Raw genomic sequence first — 19578 nt, 5'->3', positions numbered from 1 at the left:
ATCTCGTGCATTCCTATTCAATCAAGCAGGGGCTCAATGTGTAAAGGGATGACGCCGAGGACTAAAAACAAGTTCCCGCTGGGCCGCCGCGCTGCCTGCGACGACCCGGAAGCGGTTGGGCAGCCGGCCAATCGCAGCGCGGCCCCAACCGGAAGTCCCGCCCCCATCGCGGCGCAAAGAGAAGAGACTGTTGCGGAGGAGGAGAGGTGAGTGGGGGTGGGGTGTGCGCGTGTGTCTGTTGTAGTGTGTCTGTGCGTGCGTGTGTCTGTCTGCGCGTGTGTCTGTTAAAGGGGGGTGCGTGTGTGTGTATGCAGTGTGTGTATGTGCGCATGCGTGCGGGAGCCTTTGTGTGAATGCGAATAGCAGGCAGGGCGACGCGACGTGCGCGCTCACGAGCTGCAATCTCCAGGAGGACAGGCTCGTCACAGTCTGATGTCCACAATATTCCCAGAAAAGCGGCAACATAAGTTGTCTCGCATAGACAGCAAAAGCTTCGCTTTTGCTTTCGTCTAGGCGAGACCTAAAAATGCTTGTTCCACAGGTAAAACCAAAAGTAAACACCGCTCACATATTTTGTGAGATTCATTCTTCCACTCATATCATGCATTAAAACAATCATTGAACATATAGATCTTTTTTTACTATGTGAAGTGGAAAGTTTTATGCCGAGCTCCACATTGTAGAAAAGGTAGAACATGGACAGCTGCAGCACAACCTTCCCTAAACAAATAATATGTGATGGGCAAGTGGCAGTTTCAGAAAGAACATGGCATAATTCTCTCATACACAGCACAGGTACAACACAGGAAGCTAAAACACTAAACAGTGAGCAAGAGGTGTTAAAGTATTGTTGTACAATTTGGATAAACAGACAGGAGCAAATAGGAAGTGCAAAGGTCCTGCAAGAAAGAACCGAACCTGTTGTACAATTAACATGCATTCAATTACTAATTTAGTATGAAAGCTCACCTACCTAATATGATATGTGTTACTAGAGGGTTAATATCTTGTACTAGGAAGCTTTCACGAATACTAGTGTCCACTGGTTTTGCAGTCTCCCATTCCCTAGTTTGGGTGAAGTTATGTCGCTTATGTCAACATTTATATACTCCCTTCATTAAAGTGTCAGACCTATTGTAAAATTCTTTAAAATGATGTAGCTGAGTCCAGTTGCAAGTAGAGCAGAGTTTAATGGAAAGGGCACAGTACTGCAACAGCTGAACTCCACGATAGAATAACTTGAAACACCATTCTAAATGAAGTCTTAACAACTGTATGGCAGGTGCATGAATTAAATATACACAGAATAATTAAAAGGGAAAGATATAATTAAAAGGGAAAGGTAAGATAAACTAACATGCAATGTAACCCATTTCCCTCCTTAGAAACATTATGAAGGCATGATAGTACATTTTGAAACATATTTTATATTTAAAAGAAATCCGTCTTGAGTAACTACACTGTTGCGATTAACTTTGACAATTTTAATAGGCCTTCTAAACTTCACATCATCTTTGAGAAGAATACCAGGCATACGTAATCTTACCCACTCTCCAACCACAAAATGAGGTACCTTAACTTTCATGCGGAGATCATAAAGATGTTAACTTCTTTTTTGTTTTTCATTCACTTTGTGAGCTACTTCATTTTGATCTAATACTGGAGTCTGAACTTTATTGGTCTTTCTGAACCACCAAGGGCACAATTTGGACAGGCGCTTTTTTCCTTGAGTAAACAAAAAGGTGAAACTTCAGTAGTTGAGTGGGGTGTTATGCGATATAACCATAACTTCTCCCTCAACTTATCCTTCCACCTGGCACCAAAGTTACGTGCCCAAATAACGTCTTGTTTGAGGACTCTATTGTACCTTTCCCCATGACCATTACCCTGAGGTTCATATAGAGCTCGGGTAACATGACGAATGTTACACAATTTTAAAAAGTCAGTCATTTCACGAGATTTCAACTGCACACCATTATCTGAAATGAGTACTTCAGGGTAACCTTCTCTGGCAAAAACTTCTTTTAAGAATGAGACAACACTATCAGTAGTAGCATGCAGAACCAACTTTACTTCTGGCCACTTGGAATGATAATCCACCATTACTAAGGCAAATCTGCAGTCCTGAGGCAGAAAATTAAAAGGACCTGCAATGTCTAAACCAACCTTTTGCCATGGGTAATCAGGCCACTGAACAGGAATGAGGGGAGCAGGATCGCACTTGAGCATTTTTTCGCTACAAACACATTCTAGACATTCTCTGACTATTCTATCCACATATCTGTCTAATCCAGGCCACCACAATACAGACCTGATAAGTCTTTTCATGGAGGACATACTCAAATGGCTTTCATGAGTCATGGACAAAATACAATCACAAAGGGACAAAGGTGGAATACATTTTCCTTGTCTAAAAATAAATGTTCCTTCTATAACTAATTTATCAGAAATCTTCCAATAAGGAAATAACTCATCTGATATTTCTGTCTTAGAAGGCCAACCTATTCTAGTATAATTAATTACTTGATGCAACAGATCATCGTCATCCATGGCCTTTTTCCACATTTCCTCAAAATGGAACCAAACTTGTCAGACAAAACCTCAGAAATATTTGCAATAACTTCTTCATTGTCACACATATCATTTTCACTACAGGGAAGTCTTGACAAACAGTCAGCAGTAACATTTACTTTTCCTGGAACATACTCCACAGAAAAACTGTACTCTTGTAACCAAGACATTAACCTGGCAATTCTGGCAGTAACATTAAGATCTCCACAGGGGGACAAAATAGGAACCAAAGGCTTGTGAACCGTCTTCAAGAAAAAACGTGCACCCCAAATGTAGTTCTGAAAGCACTCCACCCCCCAGAAGAATGCTAACAATTCCCTTTCAATCACTGCATAGCGTCTCTCTGTAGCATTTAGGGTATGGGAGGCGAAAGCTACATTCCATTCATCTTTACCTGCACATCGAGACAAAACACAACCTAGTCCATAAAGATTGGAATCCACAGTGAGTTTACAGGTTTTACCAATACAATAAGGTTTGAGTGTGGGCGCAGCAATCATTTGTGCCTTAATGTGTTCAAAAGCTTCCTGTTGGTTTTCACCCCAAACAAATTCAGAATTTCCCAGTATAGATGTAAACAAGCTCTAGAGTCACACAGGCAATATGAATCCAAAAAAGGTTTTCAAAGGGACGCGATCCTTATAATCTTGGTCACTTGATCCTATTGATATAGAGCATGAAACGACGTCCAAGTTATCGTTCAATGTTTAAAGTAGTAGACTTAGTCAATTCAAAAGTCTTGCTGCGTGGAGGTGGATTCGTTATTCTTAAGTTTGTAGGGGGACCATGATAAGTCACTCCTTTAGCGCATCGTAACAGGAAAAACCTCCACTGCTGTCAGCTACATTATATAGATTATAAGGATCATATTATTAACCTTTGGGACCACGACTTGATTCTACAGGAGGCCCGATTTGCCCCCCCCCCCACTCTGCAAAGACAACAGTACCATAGCAACTTTCCCGAACTATACGGCGAAGTGTCAATGCAATGATGCGGATTTCTAGAGATTAAAAAGGAGCTGCGTGACTGTGAACTTAAATACTCAATGTTATTCCCAGCAAGACTCCGAGTGGAGACAGAGGGGAAGACGTGGTTGTTTATGACACCGGACGAGGCCAAAGAGTGGCTCGAGGGCTGGCGCCAGGCCCCGGGCTCGAGACGAACCGGCAGGAGAGGGACACAGCATTCGCAAGGCGAAACACCAATGGAACTAGGAGCGACAGGAGGGCAAGATGGCGCATCACATGCAAGCAGAAAAGAGTGAAAACACCAACAGGCAAGGACTATCAGCTCGAGTCGACGCACTGGTGGAAATAGATGCGGCGACTATACACAGTGGACACAATCATGACAATGTACATTGGTGACCGGTGAATACACCCCTGGAGACACTATGGCAGTCTCATACACTGAAAAGGAGACAAGAAGAAAAAACATCTTGATACCTTAAGGCTGCCAGGGACAGATTTGGCACGCCAGATTGTTCCCCACTCTCCGATGTAACAAGCTAAGAATTATATTATGCCAACAACTTTCACTGCAGGGACGGGATGTTTGGTGGGGTTAACGGACACATCTCCCCCATACAGGTACAAGGGATGGGAATTAAGCACTGTGCGCATTTGGGGTGGCGGGTAGTTTTAAGTCCGTCATGTGGGGAGGCAGGGAGGGGGGTGGGTAAGGGGACAGAAGGTTTTGGTTTTATGTTCTTATGTAGTTTTGATATTGCACACTTGACGCTTAGGACTAACTATTTGTGATGTAGACTTTCTCCAAAGAACATGCACACATCCCCTTTGGCACACATAAGTTATGACAAGGGGTGAAATACCAGTAGATGGGGCGTCCGATTCCACACCAGTACCCTTAGCACTTGGTCTCCCCTTGACGATTTTATCAAGGAATGTCAACGGGCTGGAGGATAAAATAAAAAGAGGTCTGGTTTTACAATATTTGAAACAGCATTCGCCGGAAGTGGCCCTTCTTCAGGAAACACATTTGGTGGGTAATACATGCAAAGCTTTGAACAGATGGGGTTACCCTATGGTGGCACACTCTGAGTTCACGTCTGGCTCCCGGGGGTGGCATCCTAATTCGGAAGCAGTTCCCAATTATAGTTTTGCAAACATGGACGGAAGATCAGGGACGTTTCACAGCTGTTACATGCCAATGGGAAGGAGGTATATGTAATATAGTTTCAGTGTATATCCCACAGGCACTTCACACACTGGTGCTTCCAGCCCTCAGCGCATTCCTCAACACACTCCCTGAAGTAGAGCTCCTTATAGGCGTGGATTTTAATGCCACGATTAGCAATAGGCTTGACCGTGTGCCACCTAGGGAGCAGCGTAGGGTAAGCTCCCGATTTTCCGAGTTCCTTGAGGCACTGGGCCTCATGTGTGGCAGTACAAAAAACCTTCAGAATGGAAATATACATTTCACTCTGGGGCACACAATCGCTTATCTAGGATATACTACATACTTACGCTGGCAGACAGTCTTGGGTGGATGGAGGGAGCAAATCATCCATCCAGGGGTATTTCCGATCATTTCCCAGTCGTAGTGAAGTACGTGTGTCCACCTAAAATTCCACGCCGAATCTTTCCTATGATAATAATAATTATTATAAATTTTATAAAGCGCGTGGTTACACTGGGAGCAGTGTGTCCCCGCGCTAAGAGTGACTGGCCTAGGCAACAGACGGATCATCCCCACCCTGTTCTCCCCTATTAACCTCCTCAGTCTCTAGCCAGAGGGAAGAGGTAGGTTTTAAGTTGTTTCCGGAAGATACGTTCCGAGACTTCTGATCGCATTACGTATGGGAGTTTATTCCAATGTTGAGCAGCTTGTACTCGGAAGGAGCGTCCACCCGTCCAAGCTCTTCTGAACCTAGGGACCTTCACCAGCCCTTTCCCGGAAGATCTCAGGTCCCGGCCCGGGATATACGGATTCAATAGATCCAGCAGGTAAGATGGCCCCTTTCCCTGCATGATACGATGGCTGAACAGTAGGGTCTTATAAAGCACCCGTTCTTTAATCGGAAGCCAGTGGAGGGATTCCAGGGCTTTCTTAGATGATGCTCTTCTGGGTAATTTCAGGATCATGCGGGCCGCCATATTCTGTACCTGCTGAAACCTAGTGATACATCTGTTGTTGGCTCCTAAGTACAGGACGTTCCCATAGTCCAATCTCAAGGTAACCAGAGCATGGACTATGGTCTTCCTGGCTGTCGTGGGGAGTAGGTCCAATGTTTTCCGCATAGTTCTCAAAATGCCAAAGCATTGGCCGGCCACCCGAGTGGTATGCTGCTCGAAGGAGATCTTGCTTCACTTGTTCACTAGGTGAGGGTAAAGGCCCCAGCTCTTGCGGCCAAAATGCAGATGTCCACACCGATGGTGCCTGTCCCACCACCAGCACCTCTGTCTTACTGCCATTTAATTTCAAGCAGTTATTAGCCATCCAAACTGCTGTGGCTTGAAGGCACATTGAGAAGTTGTTGGCTGCTGCCCCGTCTTACTGTGCAAGAGACACCACCAATTGGGTGTCATCTGCATAGGTTACTACTTGAACCCCAAACCTCTCCGTGATCTCTGCTATAGGTGATACATAGAGATTGAAGAGGGTGGGGCTCAAGCTAGACCCTTGGGGCACTCCCTGATTAAGCATAATACTCCTAGACCGATGAGGGCCTTGGGCGACTTGAAAGCTCCGATCCCGTAGGAACGATTCTAGCCACTCCAAAGCTCTACCCCTTACTCCTCCTTTTTTCAGACACTGCAGCAAGATGTGATGTGCTACAGTGTCGAAGGCCGCGCTCAGGTCTAACAGGATCAGCCCTGTGGTATGGCCTTTGTCCACCAACTTACGTATGGTTTCAGTGGACAGGAGTAGGGCAGATTCGGTCGAGTAAGACGCCCGAAAATCTGATTGGGTGGGATGTAAAAGTTTACAGGTTTCAATGTGCTCTGTCAGTTGTTTATTGACAACTTTCTCTGTGATCTTAGAGAAATAAGGGAGGAGGGAGATTGGTCGTAGATTGTCTAATTGCTCCGCACTGATGTTGTTTTTTTTTTTGCGGAATTACCACTGCCTCTTTCCATACTAACGGAACACTCCCTGAGCCAAAAGACAGATCCAGCAGGTGGCGTATGTGAGGTTCCAGTATGTTAATACTTTCTCTAAGTATTTTGGCAGGTGCTGGATCCTTAGGGGAGCCTGATTTAATTTTGGAGGCTATGTCAATTAGAATGTCCTCTTGGGGAGTACGGAAGGATACTAGTAACTCAGTTCCTTCACAGTAGCTGGTTGCATCTTCTGTCCTAAGCTTTGTTCTAGCTTCCACTGGGAATGAGGAATAGATTTTCCCCACTTTATCAGCAAAATATTGTGCCACTCGGTCGCAGGATTCCGCCGAGCAATCCAATGGGCCAGCGCTACTTGAAAGGGAACCCACTTCCTTGAATACCGCAAACAGTTCTTTAGTTGAGTTCTCCGCACCCGCTATCCTATCTTTGTAGTATGCCGTCCGGTGCTTCCTAATTGAAGCATGATAGCCCTTAAGCTTAGTTTTATAGGCCAGCCTGTCTACCACCGAATAGCCTTTCCTCCAACTTCTCTCGAGCTGTTTACAAGCCGCCTTTTCCTTGACAAGCTCAGGCCCAAACCAAGGTGCTGATTTAGATTGCCTCCATGGTCTATTATTTGTCCAAGGGGCTGTGTAATCAAGAGCTTGCAGGACGCAATTGTCCAGTATTTCGCAGGCTGCCCCTATCTCTTGACCTGCTGGGGGTCCACCCAATTTCATAAGGTCATTAAATTTAGCTCTGGAAAAACCTACCCACTTCCTGCGTTTAGTTATGTCATTGGTCTTGTATGCTTTCCCTTTTCGTACCACGATCTGAAAGGGGATCAGGTAATAGTCCGACCATACCACAGGAACTGGAGTATCTATGCTCAACAGTTCCCAGTTGGAAAAAATTGGATCCAATAAATGCCCACGATCATGGGTAGGGAGTTCAGATTTAAGCATCATTTGCATAGCTGCAAGCTCATTGCGAAACTCCCGGGCTTCTTTATTAGAGGGATCATTAAGATGAAAATTTAGATCCCCTAAAAGCAGCAGCCTCTCATATTTTAAGGCAGGTTGTATCAGTTGTTCTATCAGGTTTTCCATAAATCTGGTCCCTGGACCTGGGGGCCTATAGATCAGAAATCCTTTCAGAATCTGACTATCTTGACCTACGATAGAGAAAAAACCTGCTTCGCTTTCTTTAATATCCACTGGCTCCAGAGTGCAACGTCTTTCTACTTTAGTGATTATAGCTAGTCCACCTCCACGCCCCAAGGGTCTATCAATCCTCTTAATATCATACCCTGGTGGTAATGCATCTATTATGTCTGGTGCAGAATCTTCATTAAGCCACGCTTCTGTTAAGAACAAGGCATCCAACTGTCCATCTATTAATAGATCATGGACCTCCATTTTGTGCTTCCCCAGGGAGCGACAGTTAATAAGGGACAGTTTCATTCTCTTCCCAGCACTCGCCACATATCGCTGCTGAGCCAGAGTGAAGGGACAGTAATGACATCGCTCTTGTTTAGAGACCAATGCAATACTATGTCTACAGTCCTCCTCCACTCCCTGCCTTAGTGCCTTGAGTTGATTGGCACTGTATGTCAGAGTGACAGGGGTATCGGCCAGGGGTCCGGCCCCTAGCCCCCGTCGGCCGCGGACGGGCACAGACGGGCTTGTCTTTGGCGCATCTTCGGCGCAAAGACGGCACGCCCGCTGAGCGCGTCCGCTGCGCGTTCGCTGGGGCATGGCTCCTTAAACCTAAAGTGCTCCTAACAACTAGAGCGCTAATCTCTGCAACCGGAAGTGCCTGGCTCTACCTGCCCGCCCTCCGCGCAACGGTACTGGCTACCGCGTCGGACCAGGGCGGGGAGGAAGGAACGCCGAGCTCAGGCCTCCGGATAAGTGTTGTCTGCTCCCCAGTACCCTATATATCCAGGATTTCTAAAAAATACCCAAATTGGGAAAATTCTGACAAAGATGACAAAACACTATTTCCAGGAGAACGACAACTGTGTGGCCTCTCCAGCAGTTCTATGGGAAGCATATAAGATGGTCCTCTGAGGGCAGGTCATTCTGGCAATAGCTTTCCACAAAAAGGAATGGAAAAAACAAGTAGAAGCCTTAGAACAAGAGACGAGCCAGGCAGAAAGAGCACACGCCATGAACCCCACAGCAGACACTGCCCATGACCTTCATTTAAGAAAGCAGGGTTACAGAGAATACTTATGGGAGAACACAAAGTCTAAACTGTTAGCCACCCAACATAAAATATACGAAGTGGGTAATAAAGAGGGGAAAATGTTGGCTTGGCTGGATAAAAGGGAGCACGCTAGTCGATGGGTAACACAGTTGCAGTTGGATGAAGGTGGCCCCATACTGACTCCCAGAAAATAGCTAACATGCTGGCAGCACACTACGAGCACGTATACATCCCAGAAGCCACTACAACAGTCAGGGAGGCACAGGAATTTCTTAAAGACATCACTATGTCCACTTTTATGGCAGAGGAAGCCCAAGACCTTAAAACAGACCTCACTACAGATGAGTTAGCATTGGCCATAGGTTCTATACAATCAGGGAAGGCCATGGGTCCCAATGGAATACCCATTGAATTGTACAAAGAAAAATGCCATTACAATCACTCCATATTTATTGAAGATGTATGTAGATAGCCAGACACTTGGAGAGCTCCCCAGAGACCAACGTATAGCTACAAAAATACCCATTCACAAACCTGGTAAGCCCTCCACAGACTGTGCGTCATATCGGCCGATTTTGCTGATCAACGCAGAGGCCAAAATACTAGTCAAAACCCTAGTGGCCAGACTCACATCCCAACTCACCAAGCTGATCCATCCAGCTCAATCCGGCTTTATGCTGGGTAGAAACACAGCTCTTAACCTGCGGCGTCTGCACAGCGTGCTCGCTCGTGCTCCCACCATCCAAGATCCAGCAGCTGTTCTCTCTCTGGACGCACGCATGGCTTTTGACATGGTGGAATGTCCCTTCTTGTTTGCCGTCCTGAAGCATATGGGCTTTGGACCTAAATTTTGCGCATGGATCCAGCTGAACCCTATTACACGTGGTGGTAAATGGACACATCTCAGCTGATTTTTCCCTGGGACGTGGCATGCGTCAAGGCTGCCCCATCACCACTTTTATTTGCACTAGTGTTGGAACCATTGGCAGCCTGGATAAGGTGGGACCCTACTATTCGTGGCCTCAAATGGGTCGGATGGGTGGGAAGACCACATCTCCTGTACGCTGATGATATTCTACTTTATGCAGCCTCCTCTAGGCACTCCATCGGTAGCCTCCTAGACATCTGTGAAGCATATGGAAAATGTTCCGGATATACCATTAATTGGGCCAAATCAATTCTCTACCTCCTACACGGTCTCCCACCACAGTTACCAAGGGGATGCACACTACAAATCACAGCTGGCTGCTTTAAGTACTTGGGCATTGATATCACGTCACTACCAAAAGATTTTCTGCAAAAAAACCTCATGACACCCCTGCAAAGATTGCGACGAGACACAAGACACTGGCGCTCTTTACGGCTGACCATGCCCGGGAGGGCGGCATTTTTTTAAATGATGGCACTCCCGAGATTCCTGTACGCCCTTCAAAACACCCCATTCCCAGTCCGCACATCTTATTTTAGGGTGATTGAGGCAGAAGTAACTACCCTGCTATGAGATGGCAAACCTGCCTGAATTGCCATGAAGAAATTGGTAAAGGGTGGGTACGATGGTGGAATAGCCCTCCCAAATATACAAATGTACTACTGGGCCTCACAGTTGATTGCTGTAAATAAATGCTTCATGCCCCACAAACGGACCCTTCATTTCATGCTGACAGAAATAACCTGGGAGAGGGAGGAGTCATGAGGCATCTATATAATAAATACAATACGCATTTGGTACATGGCACTCAAACAGTTGGGATGGAAAGACCGGGTAACGCAAATGACTCCTCTTTGGGAAACTCAGTGACTAGACAGGCTGAGCACCAGTAAGGGCTTTACACACTGGGACTCAATTGGAATAGCAACGGTGGGGGACCCTTGGAAGAAGGGAGAAGTAGTTACTTTTCTGCAACTCCAAGAACACTACGAGATGGCATCAACAGAACGGGTTCGCTATATACCCTCAAGAGGTGGCATTATCCTCCAAATTGAGGCTAGTGCAACTGAAAATACTCCATCGTATTTATCATACTAGAGTAACCCTTCCCAAGATAGGGAAAATTAACAACCAACTCTGTCTTAGACAATGCGGGAGGGAAGGCACCTTCTATCATATACTGTGGGAATGCCCAATAATAGTGTCCTATTGGGGAAAAATTATGAGTGTACTTACACGGGTGGGTGGAGTGACGATCATCCCGGAACCCAAGAGATGTATTCTAAACATATGGGATCCAACAGATCTCAACTGAACTGGCCGACAGTAGGAATGATGTTGGCGAAACGCAACATAGCTAATCATTGCGGGGCTCAATCCGCTACAACGTATCAAGAGTGGCGAGTGGACATGGATAGGGCAATGGTGGCTGAGAGGGTGGAGTATATACACCGGGATGCCCCAAGAAGTGGGAAAGACTATGGGACAAGTGGAACACCTACAGAGGGAACATTTGTGCTCCACCCCCAAGAGGGGCGTCGGTGGACTCGAGTTTAATGTTAAGAATATAGAATTGTATTATTACCACTATGATAATACAGTGTGGAATATCTATGTACCTATAACTACTGAACCAGATGTTATTGGGAGCCTGCTCAATGTAAAGATTGGTCCTGTACTGTCAAATTGTTATTCTTATATCATATGCAATAAAAAGAATTTAAAAAAATACTCCACCCAAGTGAGAGAGTCTTGTTTGAGAACAACATAATTCAGAAATAAACAAACATGACTTGCATGACAGCAAAAATAATGAACAGTGAATAGGCACAGTGAGACATCCATTTTGAACAAGATGACAACAAGGCCTAGCTGAGGGGCACTTAAAAGTGTTCGACCTGTCATCCTTAGGGTGGTCTAGCACTAAAACATCAAAATTTAGCTTGTATAAGTTTATGTCAAACAATACAATGTAAAAATTAAAAAAATTACCCCACAAAGTGTCCATGCGTGAATCTCAAAAAACGTGAAATGTGCCAAATGTGTGTTGGTGCCTCAAAACAAACTCCGTAACCAAAAAACATTGCATAAAATCTACTTATATGATCCTATCTTACGTCCTCACAATCTGTGTCAATGCAAACAAGACTCGTAAAGGTCAATTCAAAATAAACTCGCATTGTCTCAATTGTATGCCAATCTAAATCATATTCTGGTCACCAACCTTAAAATGAAAGCTCATTATCTTCTGCTGCAGTTAGAAACGACTCTCAGTAGCGTCACATGATCGCGCTCGCCATAGAACTAGAAAAAAGCCTTTAAGTCAAATGAGCTTAAAAAAAACTTCTGAGAGGGGACTACAGTATCATCCGAGTAATTTCTTAAAAATATGGAATCGTGCAATAATCGCTATGTTTAAACCATCAGTACCCCAACATAAAATTACGGCTATGTGTATCAAAACATGCGCTCGCCAAGTAAAAAAATCCGAAACAAAACAAAACGATGTGAACAGGATGTCAAAAGCAAATGTGAGTGATGTGTGAAACAGCTCATGTACATCATCACCAGAGTGTCCATAAAAGTATCAAGGGGGACTTCCAAAAGAGTTCTGTAAAGGCCCCCAAAACAACTCACAGGGGAAAGGGTCTGGTTCATATTCCCAATCTGGCCATCGGAAGAAAATTCCGACAGACAAAAGTCAGCAGCCCAAGCCCATCAAGTGCTCTGAGTACTACAAGTATGGACACTACCAGGGGGTTCCAAATGTCCACCTCGCACTGGAATAAATAATCCAGGAGTGGCTAGCGTGGTGCTGGGGGAGGAGTTTGTACCAGTTAATGTGGGGAAGTTTACATGGGTTAACCTAATGTCCCTAGGTGACAGTGAGATGGCTCCTAAGATCAATGTGTTCTCGAATACTACTAAGTACAGGCAATCGTCAAGGAGTGGAGGCTCGGAGGGATTTAGAAGCCAGTACGATTATGGTAAGGAGTCAGCTGGTTTCCTCGAGCAGGTAATTCCTAATGCATTCCACCGGGTGTGGTAGCTGACAACAGAGAGAGTCACTATCCTGTGGCCCTTATTCCATTTGAGTTGGGGGGAGTTCAGGTCTTCAAAGGAAGTACCCAAACCTTGCGGGCATGAGGCAAAAGGCTGAAGCACAAGACGCAAGTGATGCCTCTGGTAGTCACCACATTTACTGGGAGGACAACCTCCTGTACAGTGAGCCTAAGGCTCCTGGACATGCGACATCAGGGGCCCTGGTGGTCCCTTACTGCTACAAGTCCTTCCTACTGGAGCTGGCTTACGAAGTTTCCCTGGCAGGACAGCTAGGCCAAGACAAGACCTTTGCAAGGCGTGTCTCCTGCTTTTATTGGCCTAGGATCAACAATTCTTCAAATGCGTTCTGTACTCTTGTGTGACCTCCCAGGCCAGCGGGACGATAAGGAAAAAACTTAAAGCCCCCTGAGGGCACCAACATTGTATGGCCTATGGATCCACAGACTGTATCAGGCAACAGGTTTATAATGGTTCTGGTGGTCCAAGCAACTATGTACCCATAGGAAATCCCTCCGAGGACTACTACTGCACCCGTAGGGACATAGGCCCTGGTGGAGATTTTTACTCGAGTGGGTTTTCTCCTAGGAACTTGTGTCTGACAAGTGCACAGACTTCATATCTGCTTATATGCAGCCAAAGTGGAAGGAGTGTGGGTTAACGATGTACAGATTCTCCACCACTTATCATCCACAAACCAATAAGCTTGTTGAGAGGTTCAACAAGACTCTATAAGGCATGAACAGAGGCCTGCCTGAGGGCAGGCTTTGCAGAAAAAGTGGGATTTCCTCTTACCATGCCTGTTGTTCACCTACAAAGAGTTGCCACAGAGAAGAGTGGTTTTCAGCCCCTTTGAACCGTTGCATGAGCACCCCATCAGAGGACCTCTGAGTCTGTTGAAAGAAGGAAGGAGCAAGCTCCCAGGAGGTACCCCAGGATATAGTCAGCTACATGCTGGCCTTCAGTAGCCCGATGGCTTAGTTATGGAGGCAAGCTTCCAGTAATCTTGAAGCCAGCCAGGAACTCATGAAGCAGTGGTATGACAAACACTCTACCACTGTGGAATTTCAACCTAGTCAGAAACTGTGGGAGAAGGAGCCAGTAGAGCACAGGGCCCTCCAGGAACACTGGAATAGGCCCCATGCAATAATTAAAAGAAGGGTGAGGCCACATATCCGGTGGACCTCAAGACACCCTAGGCAGCCCCAAATGGCATCCTGTACTCTTGTGGGACCTCCCAGGCCAGCAGGATGATAGGGCAAAGACTTAAAGCCCCCTTTACTATCTTGCCTGCTGTTAGCACCCCCTTAAAGAGGGTGGGCATCAACATTGTATGGCCTATGGATCCCCAGACTGTATCAGGCAACAGGTTTATCATGGTTCTGGTGGTCCATGCAACTCTCTCTGAGGATTACTGCACCCGCAGTGACTTAGGTCCTGGTGGAGATTTTTACTCGAGTAGTTTTCTTTTAGGAACTTGGGTCTGACAGGTGCACAAACTTCATATCTGCTTATATGCAGCCAACATGGAAGGAGTGGGGTTAACTAACAGATTCTCCACCCCTTACCATCCACAAACCAATAAGCTTGTTGAGAGGTTCACTAAGACTCTATAAGGCATGAACAGAGGCCTGCCTGAGGCATTGCGGAAAAGTGGGATATCCTCTTACCATGCCTGTTGTTCACCTACAGAGAGTTGCCACAGAGAAGAGTGGTTTTCAGCCCCTTTGAACCGTTGTATGAGCGCCCCATCAGAGGACCTCTCAGTCTGTTGAAAGAAGGAAGGAGCAAGCTCCAAGGAGGTACCCCAGGATGTAGTCAGCTACATGCTGGCCTTCAGTAGCCAGATGGCTAAGTTATGGAGACAAGCTTCCAGTAATCTTGAAGCCAGCCAGGAACTCAAGAAGCAGTGGTATGACAAACACTCTACCACTGTGGAATTTCAACCTAGTCAGAAAGTGTGGGAGAAGGAGCCAGTAGAGCACAGGGCCCTCCAGGACCACTGGAATGGGCCATATGCAATAATTGAAAGAAAGGGTGAGGCCACATACCTGGTGGAACTTAAGACACCCTAGGCAGCCCCACAGGGTGATGCATGTAAAATGCCTCAAACCACACTTTGAGAGGTCTGAAGTCACCATGCCATTGGTGACTAATGGAGAAGGCGAAGAGGAGAATGAGCCCCTTCCTGACCTCTTGGATTCCAAAGAGAAGCATGGGTTTGTGGAAGGGACTCTAACTCCTGAACAGCAGAGAAACTGCCACCACGTGTTGTCCCAGGGACTACACACCTGTGTACCCATGATGTGGACACAGAGGACAAACTCCCTGTTAAGAATACATCTTACAGGTTGTCAGGAAAGGTGATGTCCAGCATTAAGGATGAAGTGCCCAAAAGGCTGGAATTGGGGGTGATAGAACCCTCCAGTAGTAACTGGTCGAGTCCCGTGGTTCTGGTAACAAAAGCTGCCCCACCGGGCACCACATCTGAAATTAGGTCTGTATGGATTACAGAGGGCTAAATTCTGTAACTAAGACTGATGCTCGCCCATTCCTCGGGAGGATGAGCTGATTGATCAGTTAGGGGCTGCCTTGTATCTCAGTTCCTTTGATCTTACATCAGGGTATTGGCAGATCACCCTAACAGAGGGAGCAAATGAGAGGTCAATCTTCTCCACTCCAGAGGACCACCATCTGTTTAGAGTGATGCTCTTTGGATTAAAGAATGCCCCTGCCCCCTTCCAGAGACTGGTGAACCAGGTCTTTGGTGGTATGGAGGCCTTCTCTGTTGCTTATCTGGATGACATAGCTGTCTTCAGTTGTAGCTGGAAGTACCACTTTTCACCTCCAAGAAGTGCTTTAGGCTCTGCAACAGACAGGCCTGACTATCACAGCAAGTAAGTTTCGGATAGGGCCGGAGTGTGTGGGGTACTTGGGATGCCTGGTGGGCAGGGAGACTGTGCAATCCATTCAGGCCAAGAGGGAAAACATCATGGTCTGGCTGCCCCAAAACCCAGAATGAGATCAGAGCATTATTAGGCCTCACTGTGTACTATAGGAGGTTTGTCAATGGATATGGCACCATTGTTGCCCCCTTGACTGAACTACCTTCCAAGAAGCTGTCCAGAAATATGATTTGGACAGTGGCATGTCAAACTGCATTTGACTCCCTGAAGCAAGCCCTGGACACATCTCCTGTGCTCAAGGTCCCTGATTTATCTCAGGAGTTTATTGTTCAAACAGATGCCTCAGTGAATGGCATAGGGGCAGTACTATCCCAAATTAATGAGGAGGGCCTAGACAAACCTGTAGCCTTCATCTCCAGGAGGTTACTCTCCAGGGAACAGAGGTGCTCTTGAGAGAAAAGCTTGGGCGCGGAAGAAATTGAGACCATACCTTTTGTCACTCACTTCCTGATTCAGACTGACTACAGGCCCCTCAGGTGGCTCATGCAAATGTGAGGTGAGAATCCACACCTGTTGAGGTGCTCCATTTCCCTACAGGGTATGGATTTCAGGGTGGAACATAGACGTGTGGTAGACCACGCCAATGCTGATGGTCTATCTAGGGCTTTCTTCCTTAATGATGAGAACTCCCTAGTGGTTTGGGTAGATCTCCCCACTCTCAGCTGGGGGGAACAATTGTTAGATCTGACATCCTTAGGGTGGTCTTTCCCTAGAATTGTTGCCTTTTGCCTCTCATTTTTGCTGATTAATTTATTTGGAGTTAGGGCTCTGAGCACTTTACCACTGCTAACTAGTGCTAAATTTAATTTAATTTAATTTTGCGGGTTTCTAACGAGCTAGAATTGACTCCCGAAGGAGTATCTCTGCGCAATAGATCGCTGGGGAACCCGTCCTGGCTTTCCCTGTGAGAGGGTCCCTACTGGGTATCTCCAAGGTGAAACCAGGCATCCCCGGCGTATGTGGGGGCCGTTGTGGAGATGAGGCAAGCTAATGCCCAGAGTTGCCGAGTGTGATCTCTGGGTAGAGTAGGCACCGAGGTGAGAATTATCGAGTCCGCTGACCCTGGTCCACGACCCTGCCGTGTCGGGAATTGAACCCCGGTCCCGGGCCGTCCTCTGCTCTCGGGTCTGCCGCCTCTAACCAGTGAGCCACACCACTCCACTAAAGTGCATGTGCTTTTCCTCTAAGCATGATGACATTGGTTTATATCTGATTGGCATATTTGTTGTACTGGTAAGTCCTTTGTAAAGTGGTATACCACATACCCAGGGCTTGTACTTAAATGCAACTAGTGGGCTGCAGCATTGATTGTGCCACCCACGGAAGTGGTCTCTCAAACCTGTCTCAGGTCTGCCACTGCAGTGACTTTGTGTGCAGTTTATTGCCACCTCCATTTGGCATTTAAAACCACTTGCCAAGCCTTAAACTCCCATTTAGTTACATACACCGCCTTCCCACTGCCTTCCCGCTTCCCCAGTCTTCCCGCTGCTGCCTCCCGTGCAGCCCGCCCCCCCTGCTCCCATTGGTTTCTCCCTCCCGCCTCCCAGCTGACCCCTCCTCCCCTCCCTCCCTCTTCCCCCCCCTCCCTCCCTTATGGCGACGGCTGAGAGACCGCGCCAAAGGCAGGCCCGTCTGGGCCTGTCCACGCCTGGACTGCGTCCAGTGCCAGGAACCCTGGATCTCGATGTTGCCAACGCACCCGACGAACCTACGACGTTGCCACCCTCCACGCACTCAACACTGACCAAACCACGCCTGCTACCTGGCCACCCCGAAACGCACACACAGACCCTTCACCTGCCAAGACTGCAAATTCACCTGCATCCGTCCCGGGCCAGCACCCGCCAAGCCTACCACCAGCAAGAATCACCTCAAGTGCATCCTGCTCAACACCGGCTCCGTCCACAGACATGCAGTAGAACTCTGGAACCTCCTAGACACAACAGCACCCGACGCCGCCTTCCTCAGGGAAACCTGGATGAACGCCTCCTCAGCCCCCGACATCGCCATAGCCATCCCGGACGGCTACAAGATCACCCGGAGAGACCGCACCAACCAAACCTTAGGAGGCATCGCCATCGTCCACAGAAACACCATCCACATCACGACCAACTCACAGCCGCCGAACACCTGCACTTCCAGATACATACCGACCCCAGGACTACCCTCAGAGGCACCCTAATCTACAGACCCCCAGGACCACGCACTCAATTCAGCGAAGGCATCGCAGACTTCGTAAGCCCGCACGCCCTCACCTCCCCAGACTACATCCTCCTAGGAGAACTCAACTTCCACCTGGAGAACAACAATGACAGCAACACCACCACCCTGCTGAACAACCTCGCCAACCTCGGACTCAAGCAACTGGTGACCACCCCCACGCACTATGCCGGCCACACACTTGACCCCGTCTTCTCCTGCAGCAAGTACATCTCCTTCAGCCACTCCACCGGACTCCACTGGACAGACCACAGCTGCGTCCACTTCTCCTTCAGAAAAACCACGACCCACCACCACCCGCAACAGGCTCCCTGCAGAAGCTGGAGCAAGATCACCACCAACCAGCTCACCACCTCCCTCAGCCAGAACCCTCCCACCATCATGACGGACCCCAACGAAGCAGCCCGCAACCTCGCACAATGGCTCGCCAACTGCGCCGACGAACTCGCACCACTGAAGAAACCACCCAGCAGACCCCACAGCAAGAAAGCCTCACGGTTCACCGACAACCTCATAATCTCAAAGAAAACCTGCCGCTCCCTGGAGAAAACCTGGCGCCAGGACCAGACAAAAGAGAACATGACAGCCCTCAAGAACGCCACCCGCAAGCACCACCAACTGATCCGCACCACCAAGAGAACTACATACAAACAACGTCTGGACAACAACACCCACAACAGCAAGGAGCTCTTCAGCATCGTTAAAGGCCTCTCCAACCCCAGCGCCTGCAACAACGACACTACACCCTCGCAAGACCACTGCGACTCACTCGCCTGGTTCTTTCACCGCAAGATCGCCGACATACACAACAGCTTCGGCTCACAGACCACCCACCCTACCACTGAACCAGCGCACCCAACCACCACCCTCTGCACCTGAACACCGGTCAGCACCGAAGACACCTCCCGCACAATGAGCACCATCCACTCCGGCTCCCCTACCGACCCATGCCCACACCACATCTTTAACAAAGCCGACTCCATCATCGCACCCCAACTCTGGGACGTCATCAACAGCTCCTTCGCTTCCGCCACCTTCCCGGAGAGCTGGAAGCATGCCGAGCTCAACGTTCTCCTGAAAAAACCCACCACGGACCCCACGGACCTCAAGAAATTTCGACCCATCTCGCTCCTCCCATTTCCTGCCAAAGTCATTGAGAAGACGGTCAACAAACAACTCTCCGCCTTCCTCGAGACAAACAGATCCCTCGACCCGTCACAGTACGGCTTCCGAGCAAACCACAGCACAGAGACCGCCCTCATCGCAGCTACCAACGACATCAGGTCAATGCTCGACAACAGGGAAACCACCCCCCTCATCCTCCTGGACCTCTCAGCAGCCTTCGACATGGTATGCCACCACACCCTGATACAACGCCTCAGCGACACCGGAATCCAAGGCGCGGCCCTGGAGTGGATCATCTCGTTCCTCGCCTGGAAGAACCCAGAGAGTCCGCCTCCCCCTGTTCCGGTCTGCGGCCACCGAAGTCATGTGCGGCGTCCCGCAAGGATCCTCGCTCAGCCCCACCCTCTTCAACGTCTACATGAGCCCCCTC

Source organism: Lissotriton vulgaris, chromosome 7 (assembly GCF_964263255.1).
Source record: "Lissotriton vulgaris chromosome 7, aLisVul1.2, whole genome shotgun sequence".
Classification (NCBI taxonomy): domain Eukaryota; kingdom Metazoa; phylum Chordata; class Amphibia; order Caudata; family Salamandridae; genus Lissotriton; species Lissotriton vulgaris.
The sequence above is the reverse complement of the archived record's forward strand: the minus strand, read 5'-3'. Positions refer to the sequence as shown.